We start from the raw sequence: 22,707 nt of genomic DNA, 5'->3' as shown, positions 1-22,707 counted from the left end.
CCTATTATTTTAGCCGATTCTCAGTAAGTTAGGGATATGGGACTTGATTCGATTCAAAGGGCAGAAAGTTCTTTGGCACAAACTAATTTGGTTCCCATTGCATATTCCAAAGTTCAATTTGATTGCTTGGATGGCTATGCTAAACAAGTTTCCTACTAGAGATCGACTTCTTAGAATGGGTATATGCACAAAAGACCTTTGTGTCAACTGCAGTACTTCTCAAGAGACAAGGGACCACATCTTCTCGCAATGTCCCCTGACAGTAGGACTCTGGAACTCTATTTTGAATCTTAATGGGATGAAGTCTTCAATCTTGACATGGAATGAAATGGTTTCAAGGGCAAGTTCTTCATGGAAAGGGAGGTCTCTTCTTACCACCATCTTGAAAATTTCTTGGACAGCTCTTATATTCTTATTGTGGCAGGAAAGAAATCAGCGAATGTTCCAAGGACGTTTTAGAACGACCAAATGATTGCTTAAGGAAGTTAAAGACCATGTTGGAATTCGACTTAGGGGAACTAATATTAATAGACTTGATGCTACTAACTTAAAACTATGTAATGCTTGGGATATAGTCTAACCAATCTTTTTGTATAGGTTGTTCTTTGATTTTGTGATGTTTGATTGGTTAATTGGTTGTATCTGAACTTGACTGTGGGTAATAAAATCATAATTATCCCAAAAAAAATCAAGCTCAAGTTAGAGTCAAAACTAGAATAAAAAAATCTTCGATCCACCTTAATTTGATATATTTACTAAAATGTGGGATTCTGGTCGGATTGGAGAGAAAAATGGGCTAACACCACTCCAGAATGAAATACGTAAACAACTCTAAAAGCAATGAACAAAACAAAAGATCTATACCTTAAAGAAATAATTTCCAATGAAATCAATATTTACGCCAAATTGACAAACATATAGAAAATGAATGTTTTAGGCTACACCATGAGATAGTGCCAGTAATATACAGTAAAAAATATCTTAAAGTAAAAGAACAAATCCTATATAAGAAAATAAATACATGCAAAACACTAAAAAGTAAAACATTTATGGATAATGCAACTAAAGTCGCATTATTGGTAAACTACTGAAAATGTATTGTGCCGATGAGGAGTAAATAATTGTCTCAATTTTCTTTAGTTAGGGGTCGCACGCATGAGCAGAACTGCGGTTTCTTCTTCTTCAGGTTGGTTTTCACCCCACCATAAAGATAGTCCCACAATAAAACTCTTCTTTTATACTCGAAGATTCTGGTTTGTGCTTTGCTTGTTTGTTTATCATCAAGATTTAGTAAGAAAAACCGTATCTTTTGCATCTCCAACTGCAACCGGCCTATCTTTTCAATAGGGTTTTAAAAAATGGTCTGCGACCGTGATTTCAGCAGCAATATAGCGGTTTCGCCGCCGTCCGACGGTCGTAATCACGATAAATCCGAAATAACCGAAAACACTACCGCGTCCGCGATTTGAAACCCTACTTTACAGACCCTCTTCGAGCTTGTTCCAATATTCTCCGTCTCCGAACACTCACATTCTCGTCTGGTTCTAGCGCAAATTTCCCATTAAGAGACCAGGAACCATCTTCAACATGAGTTATTAATTTGTTATTGACATCAAGTAGCTTCATGATGGTTTCTTTAGCTTCTTCTAGCTACTCTTTCACTGTACCATATTCAATTCCTTTCCCCTTATAGCTTGTCTCAGTTATCTCTACCTTCTTCTTCAGGTCCTGCACAGTTATTTGAAGGTTAGCCAACTTTTGTGAATCATAATCAAGTCTTTGTAGAATATTCCTCATGATTCCTTCATGGTTTGGCTTTAAGAATCTCTTAGAACTCTCTTGATCTACACCCAACTCTTTCACAAGAGATTCTGTAGAAGGAGTTATGCTCTTGCGTACCTTGACTATTTCAATCCGTTCATAGTCAGTTGGCACATTGCTCATTTTCTGGGACATCCTGACTTTCAAGTTGATATCAGCATTACAATCCGTGGTTTCCTACAACTCAAGCATCTGAGCATCAACCTCTGCTATAGTTCTTCTCCTGCTTAACCCATAGGATGAGCTCTCAGATATCTGATCAAGTATGATATCTTTTGTCATTTCATTTTCTTCAGATATCTCAGGAATTGGTTTATGCACATTGACATTGTTACCAAACCGATGGACAAGTTCTTCCCCTTCTTTTCTAGCATTCATCTGCCTCTTTGCTCTAGCACTTTCTCGACTAGAGTTGCTTCCAGATTTTAACTCTTCAATATGTCTCGTAGCACTCTTTAGTTTGGAATTGAGATTGAAGTTTTCCAGCATTGCAAGCTTTTCCATTTCCAGGACTGCTTCTGCAATGGCTTTAATTCTCATATGGATACCCTGCAAGTTAGAGAAACCATCAAAAACTGAGGTAATCTGACATTCACTTGTTTGTTGACAGTTTTCAGCATGCAATTCAGCTCCCATATTGACATACTGTAAAACAAGACAATTGTAAGCTGAAGAATCAAAGCTCATAACCATTCAAGATCCATGGCATTATTAATATAAATGATAATTTACAGACAAATTCTCATTCACGTCCAACTTATTTAAGATCTATATACTAAACAAAACTAGCTTCCACTTTGACAAAGTTCTGACATACTTTCAGTAATGAAAAACAACTTGGTAATGCCATCCAATATCTAGGCCTAGCAGAAGTAAAACAAAACCAAAAATTACGTATATGGTTAACACAAAGATCAAGAAAACAAATAGAAACAAAAGTACAAAATGTTAATTCAATAAAAATGCTAAACAGCTTTCTCATGGGAAACAAGAAGTTCCAAAAAAGATAATGTTAGTAAACATATACTTGTGCAAACTCAGAGAACTAGGGGCATAAATTTGCTTTTGTAAATAAACGACCAGATACTAGTACAGGTCAAAGATGCATACAGTTGGCTTAGAACTTAAGTTGTATATTCAACCAAATAGAATGGAGTTCATATTGCCTTGGTTTATTAAAATTTAAAAAACAAATATGAAGTCATTACTTTCACTACATTATGATCTGAGGGAAGTTTAAGCTGCAAGAGAGTTCCACTCTCCAAAGATGTTACACTATCCATGAGAGAAACAATTGCAGGAACATATGTTGTCATCCGAGTTTTAAGTCCTTTATTCTCACTTTCCAAGAATCTAACACTTCTTTCCAGATCTTCTACCTCTGTAGCTTTTGAATTTCTTCTATATTCAAGGACTTCACATTCCTTACTGAGCTAATAACATTCTCTTCAAAAATTGCTTCACATACAGATTAAGTCTGTAGCTCACCATACCATGCAGAAGCCTGAGTTTCCCAAATTTCAACTTCATTTCTTCATTTTAGTAATTCAAGGCTCAAAATCTCCTCCCTAATTTTGATTTCTTTAAGTTCCTCATTCAATTTTGACAATTCAGCCTTAAGTTTCTGATTAACCTGGCAAATGCTTTCAGTCTCCTTATCCTTATGATTATAGTCCATAGATAGTTTAAGAATTTGCTTCTTTTAATCTTCTCCTATCTGCTTGACCTCCTCACATTTAGTCTGCAGATCCTCCAAAACTTTATGCAGTTAAGTTCTCTCCTCTTGAATTGCACTGAGCATTTATTCTGCTTCCAACAATGCAACCTCCTTCTGGCACAACAGAACCTTCCCCTTTGCAACTTCACCTTTTAACTGACCACCAAAAGATCTAACTCAAGCCAGTTCATTCTCCAATTTTTTCATTGAATAATTGAGATTTGAGTTTTCCATTTGCATATCTTGAAGTTGCTTCTCCATCATCTTCAATTTTCCTTCGAGATCATTATTGATGTTGGAAGCGTAGATGGGCACACAGTAATTTATAATACTCAACTATTATTGATACGAGGTAAAATACGTTACAATAACGTTACCCCAATATTACAATATTACAATACTATAACATTAGTTGCGGCTTGTTTACAAACACAACCTCGTTATTCTAAGTTTTGCTAAGCTTTACTCAATTCTCTTATAGCTTTGCTAAGCTATTTCTCGTCCTTGCTTTTCTAATCTTTTCCTCATATACCTTCTATTTCACTTTGCATACATTTATATTAATGCTAAAGACATATATTTATAAGGGTAATTAACCTCCTTAATGAAAGATCTAGGCATTTCCAAATTCTTCTTATATTGCCACATGGAGTTCCTTGTCTTAATGAAATTCCCTTCCATCATCAATTGTCACATGTTTATGCTTATGCTTAGCTTCTAGCTTTTGCCACCTTTTGCCAAGTGTGTTGCCAACTTTGACAATTTCAAACTTCATGCAACTATATCATCTTATTGCCTCTTTAATTTATTTTCTTTTGCTAACATTGATTTCCATAATGTTCAAGAATTATCCATGCCTTGCCAGCATAAGTAGTAAAATTAGATTTGAATTCTAACACTCCCCCTCAAATCTGATTTTTCATTCCGAGCTTTTCTTTGAGTCGGTTGAATATATTTTCCCTCAATGGCTTTGTGAAAAATATCTGCTAGTTGATATTCAGTTCTGCAGTAAATTAGCTCCACAATTTTATTCTTCACTCGCTCTTGTATAAAGTGATACTTTGTATCAATATGCTTGCTTCGACTATGGGAGACTGGATTCTTGGCAAGTGCACGCTGCTACAGCTATGTATTTTTCTTTGCTTTTTCGGCACCTTATAGAGATTTTTGCAAAATCTCCCATGCTTGTTTTGCAGTTTTTGCTTCAGATATTTTTTCATAGGTAGATTCGTCTACTCCTTGAAAAATAAAGAACAACGCTCTTTTATCTTTTTTCCAGGATTCCTTCAATACCTTCTTTTCTTCATTGGCCAGGGCTGCTTCTACTGCTGCATTTTCAGGCTCGGTGTAACCATCCTCGATGATATCCCAACAATCTTGGGAGCCTAGTAATGCCTTCATTTGATTGCTCCAATTGCCATAAATCATCTTTGTCAATCTCGGGATTTGAGGTTGAATCGTGTTGGCTATATTCTCCACCACGTTAAACTTGAACCAAGCTCTGAGGCCACTTGTTGGAAGCGTAGGTGGGCTCTCAGTAATTTATATAACTCGAAATATTATTAATACGAGGTAAAATATGTTACAATAACGTTACCCCAATATTACAACACTATAACACTAGTTGTGGCTTATTTACAAACACAACCTCGCTATTCTAAGCTTTGCTAAGCTTTACTCAATTCTCTCATAGCTTTGCTAAGCTATTTCTCGTCCTTGCTTTTCTAAGCTTTTCCTCGTATACATTCTCTTTCACTTTACATATATTTATATTAATGCTAAAGATATATATTTATAAGGGTAATTAACCTCCTTAATGAAAGATCTAGGCATTTTCAAATTCTTCTTGTATTGTCACATGGAGTTCCTTATCTTAATGAAATTCCCTTCCATCATCAATTGTCACATGTTTATTTTCCATGCTTAGTTCTTAAGTAATTCAAGATCATGCTTCACTAATCAAGAATCTTCTAGCTTTTGCCACCTTTTGCCAAGTGTGTTGCCAATTTTGACAATTTCAAACTTCATGCAAATATATCATCTTGTTGCCTCTTTAATTTCTTTTCTTTTGCCAACATTGATTTCCATAATGTTCAACACAAGGAACACGATGGTGCTAGAGGTGTCGTAAATGGAGCAACGATCGGCGATGAATTTAAGATTTTCCCGATAATAGAGCTAAAAAAACGTCGATGCTTTGACTTGAAATTCCCGACGTTTGGCAGCATTTCACTTCAATTAATTTAAGGGAATTGTTCCTGACTCGATAACGAACAATATGGTGGTTTCAATTTGACGATCGGATGTCAAACGACATCGGAATCGGACTTGAAAGTGGAGGTGTGAGAGGAAGAAAGTTTAAGGAATTGCATTTGTGATTTCTGATTGTAAATCAGAAATCACACTTAAATCATCAAGGCTACCGACAGTTTTAGGGGAAATTCAGGGCTTGGTCCCTGAATTTCCTTTACTTCGAAAATGGCATACAAGTTCTCATAAATCTTAATTTAGTCACTTAATTTCACCCATTTTCATAATTTACCTCCAATTTCAATTAATATTATTTTGTAAATATTCGGGTTGTTACAATCCAGATTGTCAATGAGATACTTTATATCCTCAAAATTATCAACAATAATATCCTTCAAAATAATAGAAATGTTACTTTGAGATATCACTTCAGAAATTACAGCAGAGTTTTCCTCTTCTAGATCATGTTTGTGCTTGTCCAAGTCTAAAATTTCCTTCATCGTAGATCTTTTCTCAACTAGCACCTTGCAGTTGTCTTCCAATGAAGTATGTTATTGCCTTTGCAAGGCTAACAGTTGCCCGCGAACACTTACAATTCAGTCTGTAAACTTTCTTCTCTTTGGCCTCCCTCTACCACATTTGATCTCAGTACTTCATTCATATCCGCAAGTTTTTCAGCTATGATCTGCAGCTTTAGAAACTTCTCAGACTGAACATTCAACTCCTCATGTAGTGAATTCTTCACTGTGGCAAGATTTTCTGCCTCTAGTTTCAGTTGCCCGAGCAGTGCAATAAGAACTGATTTCTCAATTATGAATTGTTGATTTTCATCCAAAGACTTTTGAAGTGAATTTTGCACCTCTTGGAGCCTGCCAAATACACGGTCAAGAACTGGCTGGTCTTGTTTTATCTTATCATCATAACCATGGATATCATTAGTATTAAGATTCTTCAACACCTGATAAAGCCCCATTCTCAGTATGGTAATTTGATCAAATAAAGATTTTATCTCCATATGCTTTTCACAATTTCCGAGCTCCAATTCAGAGATAAGTTTTTCTGATAACTTGGAGGCCTCCAAGAGTTTCCTACACTAGAGTAATAGGGACAAATTCTTCTCTTCCATGTCTTGTGTACATTTCTGGAAGATGAAAACTTCTACCTGAGCATCCACAACCTTTTCCTGGTCCTCTTCAAATTCATTCTTCCCGAACAGAGTTTCTCCTTACAGAAAATGTATATGAGATTCCATAGCAGTTTCTCAGGTTTTACTCAACTGCACAAAACTGGCATATTGCATTTCAGCCTCTAGTGACTTTTGTAGCTCTTCCACTTCATGAAGTGTTGATTCTCTCTCTTTCTCCAGGCCTACATATTTTTCTTTTAGTCCCTTGTATCTCTCCTCTAAATCTTCTAGCCTTTTCTGACTGACATCCAACTGTGAAATCAAACCTTCTATCTATGTTATCAAACCAGATTTCTCATCACCAAGCAATATGCATGAGTTTTCTAAGCTCCTTTTTTTTTCCCTCTGTTGGAAAAGTCAAACAAATGGGGCTAAAGAATTCAACAAAGGGAGTTGAGAGCTGCATTTTCAACTAAGGGAGGCCACCGAATTCAGTGGAATTGTGCACTGAATTCAGTGGAATTAATTGTGTTGAAATTTTGAGATGAGTAAATTATACTTTAGTCATTGTACTTTAGGGTATTTTCAAAGATTAGTCCATACGCTTCAACTATAAATACCCTTACCCATTTAAATTCAAAATCATTTCTTTCTCTCAATACTAGAGAGTTTTCTTGTGAGTAGTGAGTGTTTTGTAAACACCTGTAAATTTTCTCTCTTAGTAAAAGATCTGCAGCAGTCTGGAGACGTAGGCATAATTGGCTGAACACCGTTATCAATTTCAGGAATTATTTTTTCACTTTTATTTTGCATTCTCACTAATCTGGTTATAGAGAAATTATTCGTTTATTTCCCAAAAAGTGGTAATCATAGCTTTTTGGTTGTGAATTTTGTCAATTTTTGCGAGGTTTCTATTCATTACTATTCATGTGAATAGTAAATTTTGTGAATAGTAAAAACTTTATCGGCGATACGAATTTGTCGACCGAGGTGTTCTAATACACAGTAGTTCGCAAGAATTGTCAGAAACGATCCAAACGAAGCCAGATTCGAGTGGGAGCGATGGCTGCAGACGAAGGGAAGGTAAAAATTAAAAAGTTTGATGGTGCTGACTTTGGCTTTTGGAAGATGCAGATTGAAGATTTTTTGTACCAGAAAAATCTATATCAATCTCTCTCAAGAAAGCAACCAGAGGGCATGAAGAATGAAGACTGGGTTCTTCTCGACAGACAAGCCCTCGGAGTTATCCGATTGACGTTATCTCGCAATGTTGCTTTCAACATAGCAAAGGAAAAGACCACGGCGGGTCTTATGGTGGCTCTCTCCAGTATGTATGAGAAGCCAACGGCCTCAAACAAAGTTCACTTGTTGAGGCGATCATTCAATTTGTAGATGATGGAAGGGGGATCAGTGGCTCAACACCTAAATGAACTCAACACTATCACAACCCAGTTGAGTTCCGTGGAAATTGAGTTCAATGATGAAGTTCTAGCTTTAATTCTCTTATCATATCTACCAGACAGTTGGAATGCTATTGTTACAGCAGTCAGCAGCTAGTTAGGAAACAATAAATTGAAATTCGACGATGTTCGGGATCTGATATTGAGCGAAGAAATTTGATGGAGAGAATCAGGTGAAGCATCAACCTCCTCAACCTTGCACACGGAGTCTAGAGGGAGAACTTCAGAAAGAAATTCAAATCGTGGAAGATCTAAATCCAGAATGGGAAAATCAAGAATGGGAAAGAAAGATTATACATGTTATAATTGTGGCAAGAAGGGTCACTTTAAAAGAGATTGCCGAGCACCGAAGAAAAATACCGGCGCACAAGAATCTGCCAACGTGACAGAAGAGACAGGTGATGCCATGATTCTAAGCGTCAACAGTCCGATTGAATCATTGATCTTGGATTCAGGGGCATCTTTCCACTCCACCCCATGCCAAGAAATCATGGAGAACTATGTCAGTGGTAATTTTGGGAATGTTCATCTAGCTGATGATGAAACCTTGAAGATCGTCGAAAAATGAGACATCAGATTAAATTTGCCAAACCAGACCACCTGGAAGCTGAAAGGAATGAGACATATTTCTGGCCTCAAAAGAAATTTGATTTCTGTAGGACAGCTTGATGGAGAAGGATATAGTACAACCTTTTCAGGTTGTGAATGGGAGATTACCAAAGAAGCACTCGTCGTTGCTCGTGGTAAGAAGACTGGTACTCTCTATGTAACCTCAAATTTAGAGAATATCATTACAGTAGCAGATGCTGATGGAAAATTAAATCTATGGCACCAAAGGCTTGGCCATATGATCGAGAAAGGGATGAAGACACTTTTGTCAAAAGAGAAGCTGTCGGATCTAAAGAATGTAGATGTCAGACTATGCGATGATTACATCTTTGGCAAACAAAAGAAAGTCAGTTTTGCAAAGATTGGCAAGACACCCAAGGCAGAAAAGTTAGAGTTGGTTCATACTGATGTATGGGGACCATCTCCAGTTACATCTCTTGTAGGCTCACTATATTATGTCACCTTCATCGATGATTCAACAAGGAAGGTATGGGTTTATTTTTTGCAGAAGAAATCAGAAGTCTTTGATACCTTAAAAAAATGGAAGGTCATGGTGGAAAATAAGACTGGTTTAAAAGTCAAGCGGTTGAGGTCTGACAATGGAAGAGAGTACAGAAACAGTAGATTCAGAGATTTCTGCGCAAATAATGGGATCAAGATGGAGACAATAACACCCATGATTCCGTAGTAGAATAGCGTAGCAGAGTGCATGAACAGAACTGTAACATCCTCAATACCGGGTTAGTGACCAAATTGTAAAATTTTAGAAATTGGTGATTAAAGTAGGATAATTGAATAGTTCAATGATTTATTGGAAATATGATGAAGGTTATTTAGTAATTATGGAATGAATTAAAGGGTAAAAAGGTCAATTGACAAGTAAGATTTTTATATTTCTTTTATAAGATAAAGGAACCACGTGGAAAAGGAGAATTTTTTCAGAGTTCTTCTTTCCTCCCGTATCTCCAAGCTCAAATGTGAGTTTCTTTGTTTATGGATTAATTGTTGATTTTAAGGTTAGGTTTTGATTATTAGATGATAACTAAGCTTAAGGAAAGCTTAAGTTATCTTAAAATAAAAGTATGATGGAGTTAGGAGGGATTAAAGATTTGGGGTTCTTGGGTGAAATCTTAAAATAGAGTTCATTACTCAAATTGGAAGATAAATTTGACTTGTCAAGGGTTAAATTAAGAGATATGAAGTGATAAAATGAGTTTTGAAACATGTTGGAAATATGGTATAATTCTTGAAGTTAATAAAGAGGAGAGGATATTAAGGTTCAAGACGAGAAAATGAGTTGGATAGGAGGAGTAAGAAGTTAAGAATACGAAATGAAATGATATATGAAGTAAATTAAGTTGAAAAGAAGGGATTTTCGGGCATAAATTGGATTTCTGGGCTATTTGCATCGATGCACATTCAAGGTGCACCGATGCATCAAGGGTAAATTTCCAGAAATTGTTCAGTGTGTATCGATGCACAGGAAGTGCTTCGATGCACCCTTAAAAATGGAAACATCGAATGCAATTTATGCATCGATGATAAGGAAATGCATTGATGCACTTCAAGGGAAATAAAATTATACCTTTCTTTTGGTCTACGAAATGATAGATTGAAGTATATCATTGGATACTGATATGTATCAATGTATGATCATATAGATATCGAGCACGAAACAAGTCCCGGAACGATTATCAAGTCAAGATTCAATCGAAAGGATGAAAGCATAAAAGTGGATTGGAACTTAGTGAGGCTCAGGTGGTGAGTGCATACAAGTTAGTTTATGATACATGTATTGTGATAAGTATAGAAATTAATATGAATGGTCTATATGATTGCATGGGAATGTGAAATAGGTTATATGATAGGTGACCATACATGTTAATAGTATACGTGATCAATTATAAGAATCAATATAATAGATTTATATGACTACATAAGAAAGGTGATGAGTTAAATAAGATTAGACTATAGAGTAATATGAGAATAATATATTAGTGAAGGGAATTGAGTATAAATGATGATACCAAACCATAAGATAAGTATTTACTTATAGGATATATGATATTATATGAATATAAAGTATAACTTATGAGAAGAATTGGGTGTATATGATTTAGGTATGAAAATGATCTATGTGTAAGTAAATTACGTGATTATGTGACTATGTGTGAAATAGAGTAAACTAGGTAAGTATAAGGTATGTAAATATATGGCTATGGAACAAAGTATGTAATAATACAATGTTATTTGAGTTATTCAACAATAAGTCATAAGATTACATGCATATGTAACGTAAGTTATAAGTTAAGAAAATATGGGCTTACATGTATTTGCGGATATATATATATATATATGAATAAGGTATGATATATGTTTATGTAAAACCATGCAAAGTGATAGGAGAAGGGAACTACTTGATTATGTGATCATATGAGAATGAAACAAAGAGCCATGTGATATATGCCATGAGATATATGAAAGACAAAGTATATGTGATAAGTGAAAGTGAATCATATGATTATATAAAGATGTTCTACGTGCAAGTGATCTACGTGTATGTGTGATTTATATGGAAATGAACTACTTGACTACGTGTGATCTTATAAAAATGTAATAAAAAGACTATGTGTATATGTGAATGTGTGATAACATAAAGATTAATGCCCATGTTATGTGTCATGAGAGCTAGAGGTATAGTTGGCATGCCAAGAGTCGAGGGTCTACGTGGTCCTTCGGGATATATATGTATTCTTCGGAACATGTGTGAGGTCTTTTGAGACACATATTTGATCTTTGGCATATGTATATGATTCTTAAGGAATGATATGTGGTCCTTAGGGACAACCTTATATGGCACTTCGGTGCATTTCTACGTGACACTACGGTGCAATTCTACGTGGCACTTCGGTGCATTTATACGAGCTGTGGTGACAGCATTAGTGCACAACCTCTATAAACTCATATATCTATAGTTCTCAGAAATGTACATGGGCTAGACAAGGATATAGCAATAAGTATATTACATGTGAAAAATATGCTTTTGTGATATATATTGATATGTGTATTGCACGAGTCATATGATGATATGTGTATTGTTTGGTTACACGAAGCATATGTTGGTTAACAATGTTAAGTTCAAGAGGATATGATCAACACATATAAATGATAGTAATATGGATAGTGAAATAAGGCTAATGATAGAAATGACGAGTGAGGAATATATGTGTATATATGTTTTTATATGTAATGATATATATATATATTGCATATGTGTTACAGGGATTTGTTATATGAATAAGGGTATGAGTGATAGTAGTAATGGTTCATACATGATTACAAGCTATATTTTATATTTTATGTTTATTGCCTCACTAAGTCATCGACTTAGCGTGTGATTGTTTCACACGTAGGTTACCAAAATGAGAAGAGTAAAGAGCAATGTGGAGCAAGACAGGTCAGTTCTTCTTACCAGAGGTTAGATCAGAAGAAAGGTGAATAATATGTATTTTAATACATAAATTTCTAGTTGGCATGTATTCAAGATAATATATTGTATAAGCTCTGAATAGTTTGATAAAGGTTTTGAATAAGTTATATGTAATAATAAATTTTAAATTACTCACTATTTTATACAAGTAAAGGTTTTGAAAAGTCAATGTGACACTTCAGACTCGGATCCGACTCGGATCCGGTTCAGATACGGGTTTGGGTGTTACATTTAATGGTATCAGAGCTACTGTTTAGCCGATTCTCGGAATAAACTAAAGTCCAAAGTGTCATAAAATGTTTACATGCCAACACAGAGTAACAATTTCTGATCTGATAGGGTAAGGAGTATGTTGTCTTGCCAATATAATAAGATTTGTATAATATAGTAGAAATTGATTATAGAAATTGTCGAAGTGAATCGATAGCTGACAAATCTGATGGTGATAGCAATTCACTTGCCCTGGCCAGGCAGGATGAAGAGCAGAAACCTCAGAAAGTGTCTTATAAGATTAAAGGTTGATTTCAGAAAGTTTAAATCATATTAGAATAGTGAAAGAAGATCTTTATTATTTTGAATCGAAAAAGCGATAAGGATTAGTTTTGTTAGTATGTGGATAAGATAGAATATGGTGAACACGTGTCACCATAAGAACGTTAAAAAGATCGAATGACGTGGTGAGTACTTATAGAAGAACTCAAGGATAAGTGCATCAGTGACAAGCGTATAAGATGTATAAAGTCAGAGCTTATGTGCTTGAAACGAAGTGATAGTATTGAGCATAAACAAGAGTATGTTTATGATAAGGGTTTGCAGTTAAGATGGAAAGAGTTAGTGTTGGCTAACCAGAGTATGTGATAAAAATGTACTGGAATTATAAGATTATAAGATATTGTCAGGATATAATAACCAAATATGAAATGAATCTGGATACAGTTGCATATTTGGATCATAGTAATATGGTATAATAAAGGAAAAGGAAGTAAGGATTTGTATATTTGAGTAAAGCTGAGGATTGATAAGAAGAGTTTGAGAATGTATATATCAATGATCAGTTTATAAGACAAAGGAAGTTATGATGTTGAGTTTGAATGAACAAATGTATTGATAATTGTCAGAGTAAAAGTTATAAGATTGGAAGAAATGTAAAGTTGAGTTAATCAATTATGATGTGAAATGAATGTAGTTGTGTATTCTGATCGATAGCTATGATATAGAAAAGAAGAAAGTATTTGCATGGAACCTTAAGGAAGGAAAATACAAGTATAAGAAATGATAAGAATGAAGTTTTGTATAAGTAAATAGGTTATCAAAGTTATGAGGATGCCATAAAGATTGATACATAGAGATGAGTATAAGTGATAAGACAAGAGTATGTAAACATGAAGGGAAAGATATGATTTGGGGTATAAGGAATAAATAAATGATTACTGGAGTACAGAAATAAAAAGAATTTAGTTAAAGGATCAGATCCGATAAGGGTTATATGGAAGTGTAGATGATAATTTGATATAAAGTAAGAAAAGTGTGCAAGGTGATGTAAAAGATTCTTTAAAGTGTATGTTGATCATATTTAAAGAAGATCTAATGTTGTGTTCTCGGTCAAATGATGTTGGAAAATGAGTTGGTTATTGTTATAAGACAATAAAGAGGGATTTATGAGGTTAAGGATGAAAATGGATGTATTGTCTACATGATTAGTGATATTATATGAAGTCATAGAAATGGTCAAAGGAAAATGCATAATGGAAGGAGAGAAAAGACAGAAAGGGATTAAAGTTACTAGTTACTGTTTATATGATCAGTGACAGTAGATAAATGTATAAAAAAGTAGTTGAAGAAATAAAGGAAGAAAAGATTAAGAAATGAGGTAATATGAGAACAATAGAATATGTGTTCTTATTGATTTGTTCAAGGAAAATTCGAGGATGAATTTTCTTTAAAGGAGGGGAGATTTGTAACATCCTCAATACCGGGTTAGTAACCAAATTGTAAAGTTTTAGAAATTGGTGATTAAAGTAGGATAATTGAATAGTTCAATGATTTATTGGAAATATGATGAAGGTTATTTAGTAATTATGGAATGAATTAAAGGGTAAAATGGTCAATTGACAAGTAAGATTTTTATTTTTATTTTATAAGATAAGAAACCACGTGGAAAAGAAGAATTATCCATAGTTTTCTTTCTTCTTCTTCCTCTTCCCGTATCTCCAAGCTCAAAGGTGAGTTTCTTTGTTTATGGATTAATTATTGATTTTGAGGTTAGGTTTTGATTATTAGATGATAACTAAGCTTAAGGAAAGCTTAAGTTATCTTAAAATAAAAGTATGATGGAGTTAGGAGGGATTAAAGATTTGGGGTTCTTTGGTGAAATCTTGAAATATAGTTCATTACTCAAATTGGAAGATAAATTTGACTTGTCAAGGGTTAAATTAAGAGATATGAAGTGATAAAATGAGTTTTGAAACATGTTGGAAATATGGTATAATTCTTAAAGTTAATAAAGAGAAGAGGATATTAAGGTTCAAGACGAGATAAATGAGTTTGAATAGGAGTAAGTAAGTTAAGAATACGAAATGGAATGATATATGAAGTAATTAAGTTGAAAAGAGGGGATTTTCGGGCATAAATTGGATTTATGGGCTATGTGCATCGATGCACATTCAAGGTGCACTGATGCATCAAGGGTGAATTTCCAGAAATTGTTCAGTGTGTATCGATGCATAGGAAGTGCATCGATGCACCCTTAAAAATGGAAACATCGAATGCAATTTGATAAATGAGTTTTGAAACATGTTGGAATATGGTATAATTCTTAAAGTTAATAAAGAGAAGAGGATATTAAGGTTCAGACGAGATAAATGAGTTTGAATAGGAGTAAGTAAGTTAAGAATACGAAATGGAATGATATATGAAGTAATTAAGTTGAAAAGAGGGGATTTCGGGCATAAATTGGATTTATGGGCTATGTGCATCGATGCACATTCAAGGTGCACTGATGCATCAAGGGTGAATTTCCAGAAATTGTTCAGTGTGTATCGATGCATAGGAAGTGCATCGATGCACCCTTAAAAATGGAAACATCGAATGCAATTTATGCATCGATGCACTTCAAGGGAAATAGAATTATACCTTTCTTTTGGTCTACGAAATGATAGATTGAAGTATATCAATTGGATACTGATATGTATCAATGTATGATCATATAGATATCGAGCACGAACAAGTCCCAGAATGATTATCAAGTAAAGATTCAATCGAAAGAGATGAAAGCATAAAAGTGGATTGGAACTTAGTGAGGCTCAGGTAAGTGCATACAAGTTAGTTTATGATGTTAATGGAAATAAGACTTGCGACGAGTAGTCTATTCCTATATTAGAATGCATTAATTTATGATATCGGCATATGTTTGATTTGGGTATATGTGATATATTACAATATGTGTTAATGATTTTGTGAATACATGTATTGTGATAAGTATGAATTAATATGAATGGTTTATATGATTGCATGGAAATGAAATAGGTTATATGATAGGTGACCATACATGTTGTATACTGATCAATTATAAGATCAATATAATATTTATATGACTACATGAGAAAGGTGATGAGTTAAATAAGATTAGACTATAGAGTAATATGAGAAAATATATTAGTTAGGGAATTGAGTATAAATGATGATACCAAACCATAAGATAAGTTATTTATTTATAGGAATATGATATTATATGAATAAAATATAACTTTATGGGAAGAATTGGGGTTATATGAGTTAGGTATGAAAATGATCTATGTGTAAGTAAATTACGTGATTATGTGATATGTGTGAAATAGAGTAAACTAGGTAAGTATAAGGTATGTAAATATATGGCTATGGAACAAAGTATAATAATACAATGTTTGAGTTTAACAATAATTCATAAGATTACATGCATATGTAACGTAAGTTATAAGTTAAGAAAATTTGTGCATACAGTATTTACATATATATATATATATATATATATATATAATATATATATATATATATATATGAATAAGGTATGATATATGTTTATGTAAACCATGCAAAGTGATAGGAGAAGGGAACTACAGATTATGTGATCATATGAGAATGAAATAAAGAGCCATGTGATATGCCATGAGATATATGAAAGACAAGTATATGTGATAAGTGAAAGTGAATCATGATTATATAAAGATGTTCTACGTGCAAGTGATCTACGTATATGTGTGATTTATATGGAAATGAACTACTTGACTACGTGTGATCTTATAAAAATGTAATAAAAAGACTATGTGTATATGTGAATGTGTGATAAAATAAAGATTAATGCCCATGTTATGTGTCATGAGAGCTAGAGGTATAGTTGGCATGCCAAGAGTCGAGGGTCTACGCGGTCCTTCGGGACATATATGTATTCTTCAGAACATATGTGAGGTCTTTTGAGACACATATTTGATCCTTGGCATATGTATATGATTCTTAAGGAATGATATGTGGTCCTTAGGGACAACCTTATATGGCACTTCGGTGCATTTCTACGCTGCACTACGGTGCAATTCTACGTGGCACTTCGGTGCATTTATACGAGTTGTGGTGATAGAATTAGTGCACAACCTCTATAAACTCACATATCTATAGTTCTCAGAAATGTACATGGGCTAGACAAAGATATAACAATAAATATACATGTGAAAATATGCTTTTGTGATATATTGATATGTGTATTGCACGAGTCATATGATGATATGTGTATTGTTTGGTTACACGAAGCATATGTTGGTTAACAAGGTTAAGTTCAAGAGGATATGATCAATACATATAAATGATAGTAATATGGATTGTGAAATAAGGCTAATGATAGAAATGATGAGTGAGGAATATATGTGTGTATATGTTTTTATATGTAATGATATATATATTGCATATGTGTTACAGGGATTTGTTACATGAATAAGGGTATGAGTGATAGTAGTAATGGTTCATACATGATTATAAGCTATAGTTTATATTTTATGTTTATTGCCTCACTAAGTCATCAACTTACCGTGTGATTGTTTCACACGTAGGTTACCAAAATGAGAAGAGTAAAGAGCAATGTGGAGCAAGACAGGTCAGTTCTTCATACCAAAGGTCAGATCAGAAGAAAGGTAAATAATATGTATTTTAATACATAAATTTCTAGTTGGCATGTATTCAAGATAATATATTGTATAAGCTCTGAATAGTTCGATAAAGGTTTTGAATAAGTTATATGTAATAATAAATTTTAAATTACTCACTATTTTATACAAGTAAAGGTTTTGAAAAGTCAATGTGACACTTCGGACTCGGATCCAGGTCGGATACGGGTTGGGGTGTTACAAGAACTCTGAATGAACTTGTCAGAAGCACAAGGATACATGTCGGATTGCCCAAATTGCTATGGGCTGAAGCCATCAACACTGCAGCTTACCTGATCAACTGTGGGCCCTCAGTTACCTTGGATGGTGGAATACCAGAGAAAGCTTTGAGCAAGAAAGAAATAAACCTTTCACACTTAAGAGTGTTTGGTTGTATTTCCTATGTACACATAAATTCTACTGAAAAAAGTAAACTTGATGCCAAGTCCAACAAATGTGTCTTTGTTGGTTATAGTGGTGATGAGTTCGGTTATCGGTTTTGGGACTACGAAAATCAAAAGATCATCAGAAGCAGAGATTTCATTTTCAATGAGAATATGATGTACAAAGACAGGTCAACTGTAGAATCAAGTAGCTCCAATACTGAAGCTAAAACAAAGGAATTTGCTGAGTTCGAAGAGATTTCTGGAAATGATGTTCATATCAATCCTGAAGCAGTTCAAGAAGAACCAGGCACACCAGAACTGAGATGCTCCTCCAGAATTCCTAAACCAACCCAGCGGTATTCTCCTTCTTTGCACTACTTGTTGCTGACTGACAATGGTGAACCAGAGTGCTATGATGAAACAATTCAAGTGGAGGATTCAGTCAAGTGGGACTCTTCCATGAAAGATGAGATGGACTCGCTTATGTCAAATCAGACGTGGGAATTAGTTGAATTACCACCAGGCAAGAAAGCACTCCACAACAAGTGGATTTACAATATCAAAGAAGAGAATGATGGGAGCAAATGCTACAAAACAAGATTGGTTGTCAAAGGCTTTCAGCAAAAAGAATGTACTGACTACAATGAAATTTTCTCTCCAGTTGTGAAACTGTCTACAATCAGACTGGTGTTGAAAATTGTAGTTGCAGAGAACTTACATCTTGAGTACTTAGATGTGAAGACAACTTTCCTTCATGGTGATTTGGAGGAAGAAATCTATATAAGGTAGCCAGAAGGATTCATAGAGACAGACAAGAAAAATATGGTATGCAGGTTGAAAAAGAGCTTGTATGGTTTAAAACAAGCTCCTAGATAGTGGTACAAAAAGTTTGATAGCTTCATGGGTAGCAGTGATTTTACCAGATGCCAATCAGATCATTGTTGCTACATCAAGTTTGACAACAGCTTCATTATTTTATTATTGTACGTTGATGACATGCTCGTTGCAGGCTCAGACATGCAAAAGATTATAAACTTGAAGTAAAAATTGTCGAAGCAATTTGCAATGAAAGATCTGGGCGCTGCGAAGCAGATACTTAGGATGAGGATTAAGAGAGACACAAAGTTGGGGACTTTGGTGTTATCATAGGCTGAGTACATCAACAAAGTACTCTTCAGGTTCAACATGCAAGATGCTAAACCAGTAAGTACACCTTTAGCTGTTCATTTTAGACTCTCCAAAGAACAGTCACCAAAGACAGAGGAAGAACGTGCACACATGGTGAAGGTGTCGTATGTCTCATCAATTGGAAGTCTAATGTATGTCATGGTTTGTACTAGACCAGATATTGCTCATACAATGGGAGCTATTAGCAGGTAAATGAATAATCCAGGAAAGGTACACTGGGAAGCTGTCAAATGGATCATCAGATATCTGCGGGGTACTACAAACAAAACACTTTGTTTCAAAGGTGGAGATAAGATACTGACAGGCTATATAGATGTTGACTTAGCCGGGAATGTTGACATCAAAAAGAGCACTACAGGGTATGTTTATACTCTAGGAGGTACTGCAGTGAGTTGGGTTTCTCAACTACACAAGATAGTTGCTCTCTCTATAACCGAAGCAGAATATGTCGCTGTTACAGTCAAAGTGTTATCCATCTAGCGAAGAATCCATGTTTTCATTCCAGGACGAAGCACATACAATTGCGATATCATTTTATCCGGTCTCTTCTGGAAGATGGGATTTTGAAACTTGAAAAGATTAGTGGAGCTCAAAATCCGGCAGATATGCTAACAAAGACGGTGACCACGGACAAACTGAAATTGTGTTCAGCTTCAGTTGGCATGCTAGGTTAACAAGACCAGAAATGTTGTTGCATTGATCGAGGTGTCTTCAAGTGGGAGATTGTTGGAAAAGTCAAACAAAGGGGGCTAAAGAATTCAACAAAGGGAGCTGGGAGCTGTATTTTCAACTAAGGGAGGCCACCGAATTCGGTGGAATTATGCACCGAATTCAGTGCAATTAATTGTGTTAAAATTTTGAGATGGGTGAATTGCACTTTAGTCATTGCACTTTAGGATATTTTCAAAGATTAGTCCTTAAGCTTCAACTATAAATAACCTTACCCATTTAGCTTCAAAATCATCCCAAAATCATTTCTTTCTCCTAATACTAGAGAGCTTTCTTGTGAGTAGTGAGTGTTTTGTAAACACCTGTAAATTTTCTCTCTTAGTAAAAGATCTGCAACAGTCCGGAGACGTAGGCATAATTGGCTAAACTCCGTTATCAATTTCGGGTATTATTTTTTTGCTTTTATTTCACATTCTCATTAATCTGGTTATAGGAAAATTACTCGTTACTCGTTTATTTCTCAACCTAAATCTTTTTGGATAATTGAAATTATGATATTCATATTGTAGAGCCCTAAACGAATTTAAAACATGGAGAATTCATCTTTTTACAAATATAGAATTTAGGAGCGTGCATTTACCAATGACCGACCACTAGGAGGATTAGGGACCATTTCCATACACATCTACCATATGTATCGTGGGGGATATATGAGTTTCACCTGCCATATTTATGATTCTATGCTTCTATCACCACCCACGTCTTAATTTGTTTTCTATTCATGACAACTTTTAATAATTATTACAAAATTAATGTCCTTTAACTAACCCAAGATTTGGACATGTTTGTCGATATATATATAGGGCATGGCATGAATGAAATTCTATACTATTTCTTTTTTCAAAGTGGATAAATTAGTAAGCATATAATTATTCACCAAAAAAGAAATGAATGTATTTTATAATTATTTAAAGTCAAATTAAAATTCTCATTGGACTCGCCAAGTTGAAATTTCCAACTCAACTAATCATTTATGTCTTGTTCGACATTATTGTTTCCGAAATATGGTATGGGTTAGTTCCCTAATCCCTAAATATGGATGGCAGTTTCGGCTTTGAATAGATAGGCAGTAATCATCAACAACTTTTAGATTTTATATTGTTTTGATATATATTCTTTTCAAGTGATTTAATATAATCTTTTAAATATATATTATATAAATAATTGAAGATAAAGTTAATATATATATATATATATATATATATATTATCGTCGATGTCGGACTAATGCTTGTGTAGAGATGTCTTTAACACAATGTACATGTTTGTTTTTTTAGGACAATGTATGTGTGTTTAGCCTTTTTCTCTTTTCTTTCATTTTACCTAACATGAGACCAAACTTTAACAATTATAGCCGCGTAAGTAAGAGACACGTCTTTATCTTATATGATGCACATTAATTTAAAAAATAATCTTAAATGATATCAATCTAAAAAATAATTTGAGAGAATGTATCAGAATGACGAACATTTTGATTCCATGGAGTTCATAGGCTGGTTGAGAAGGAACTGTAGGACGAAGAAAGCTTGCGAGAATGCAGTAACTTGGGCACCCTATTTTCAACGACGACTTGGGAACTATGGAAGAATAAGAACGACGACGTTTTCAACAACAAAAACACGAACCCAAATATCATCATCCTGCACATACAAAAATCAGCAAAGGATATTCTGAAAACTATGAAAAACACACATAGAAGGATTACCAGAGAGCATTATTGGGTTCGGTGGATGAAATCACCTGAAGGAGTACGTGTCCTCAAACACTAACGGCGGTTTTAGAGGGATCTCCTGCCTGGCCGCGGCTAGGGGCTTAATTGATGAGAATGACGACTGGAAAGGGGACTTCATAATGCAAATAGGGAAATCAAATAGCTCAACCGCGAATTTTTTTTTTTTTGGGGGGGGTCAGGCAAGGGCTTCTTCTTGAGAAATCATTGGGAGCGAGGACGCTTACTGCTCCAGATGAATACAAAAGGAAGAGCCACCATAAGAATGTAGAATACGAGTAGTCGTTTAAGACTACTTCGTATCAAAAGCTACTTTCAATTGATATCGGATTAAACCTATCTTTTCTTCGATTTCATATATTACATCGGGCCTTAATAGACTTATCTTTCAAGAAAAAAATATTATTAATATTTATTATACGTGGTTGTCTATTATGAATAGAATTCTACTTATTAGTAGGACATTAATGTATGTATTAAATATGATTTTGATCTCGGATTAAACTTATCTTTTCTTCGATTTCATATATTACATCAGGTCTTAATAGACTTATTTTTCAAGAAAAAATATTATTAATATTTATTATACGTGGATGTCTATTATGAATAGAATTCTACGTACTAGTAGGACATCAATGTATGTATTAAATATGATTTTGATCTCGGATTAAACTTATCTTTTCTTCGATTTCATATATTACATCAGGTCTTAATAAACTTATTTTTCAAGAAAAAAATATTATTAATATTTATTATACGTGGATGTCTATTATGAAAAGAATTCTACGTACTAGTAGGACATTAATGTATGTATTAAGTATGATTTTGATCTCGGATTAAATTTATCATTTCTTTGATTTCATATATTACATCAGGTCTTAATAGACTTATTTTTCAAGAAAAAATATTATTAATATTTATTATACGTAGATGTCTATTATGAATAGAATTCTACGTACTAGTAGGACATTAATGTATGTATTAAATATGATTTTGATCTCGGATTAAACTTATCTTTTCTTCGATTTCATATAT

At 34.2% G+C, this 22,707-nt stretch overlaps 1 pseudogene; it reads right to left on the bottom strand.

Annotated features, from left to right (window-relative positions):
• Positions 1 to 1,473: 1,473 nt before the first annotated feature.
• LOC120166046 lies at positions 1,474 to 21,793 on the bottom strand (annotated as a pseudogene).
• Positions 21,794 to 22,707: the final 914 nt, after the last annotated feature.

Source organism: Hibiscus syriacus, unplaced genomic scaffold, assembly GCF_006381635.1.
Source record: "Hibiscus syriacus cultivar Baekdansim isolate YM2019G1 unplaced genomic scaffold, ASM638163v2 tig00111621_pilon, whole genome shotgun sequence".
In the NCBI taxonomy this organism is placed as follows: domain Eukaryota; kingdom Viridiplantae; phylum Streptophyta; class Magnoliopsida; order Malvales; family Malvaceae; genus Hibiscus; species Hibiscus syriacus.
This window is presented reverse-complemented; position numbering and strand designations above follow the sequence as displayed.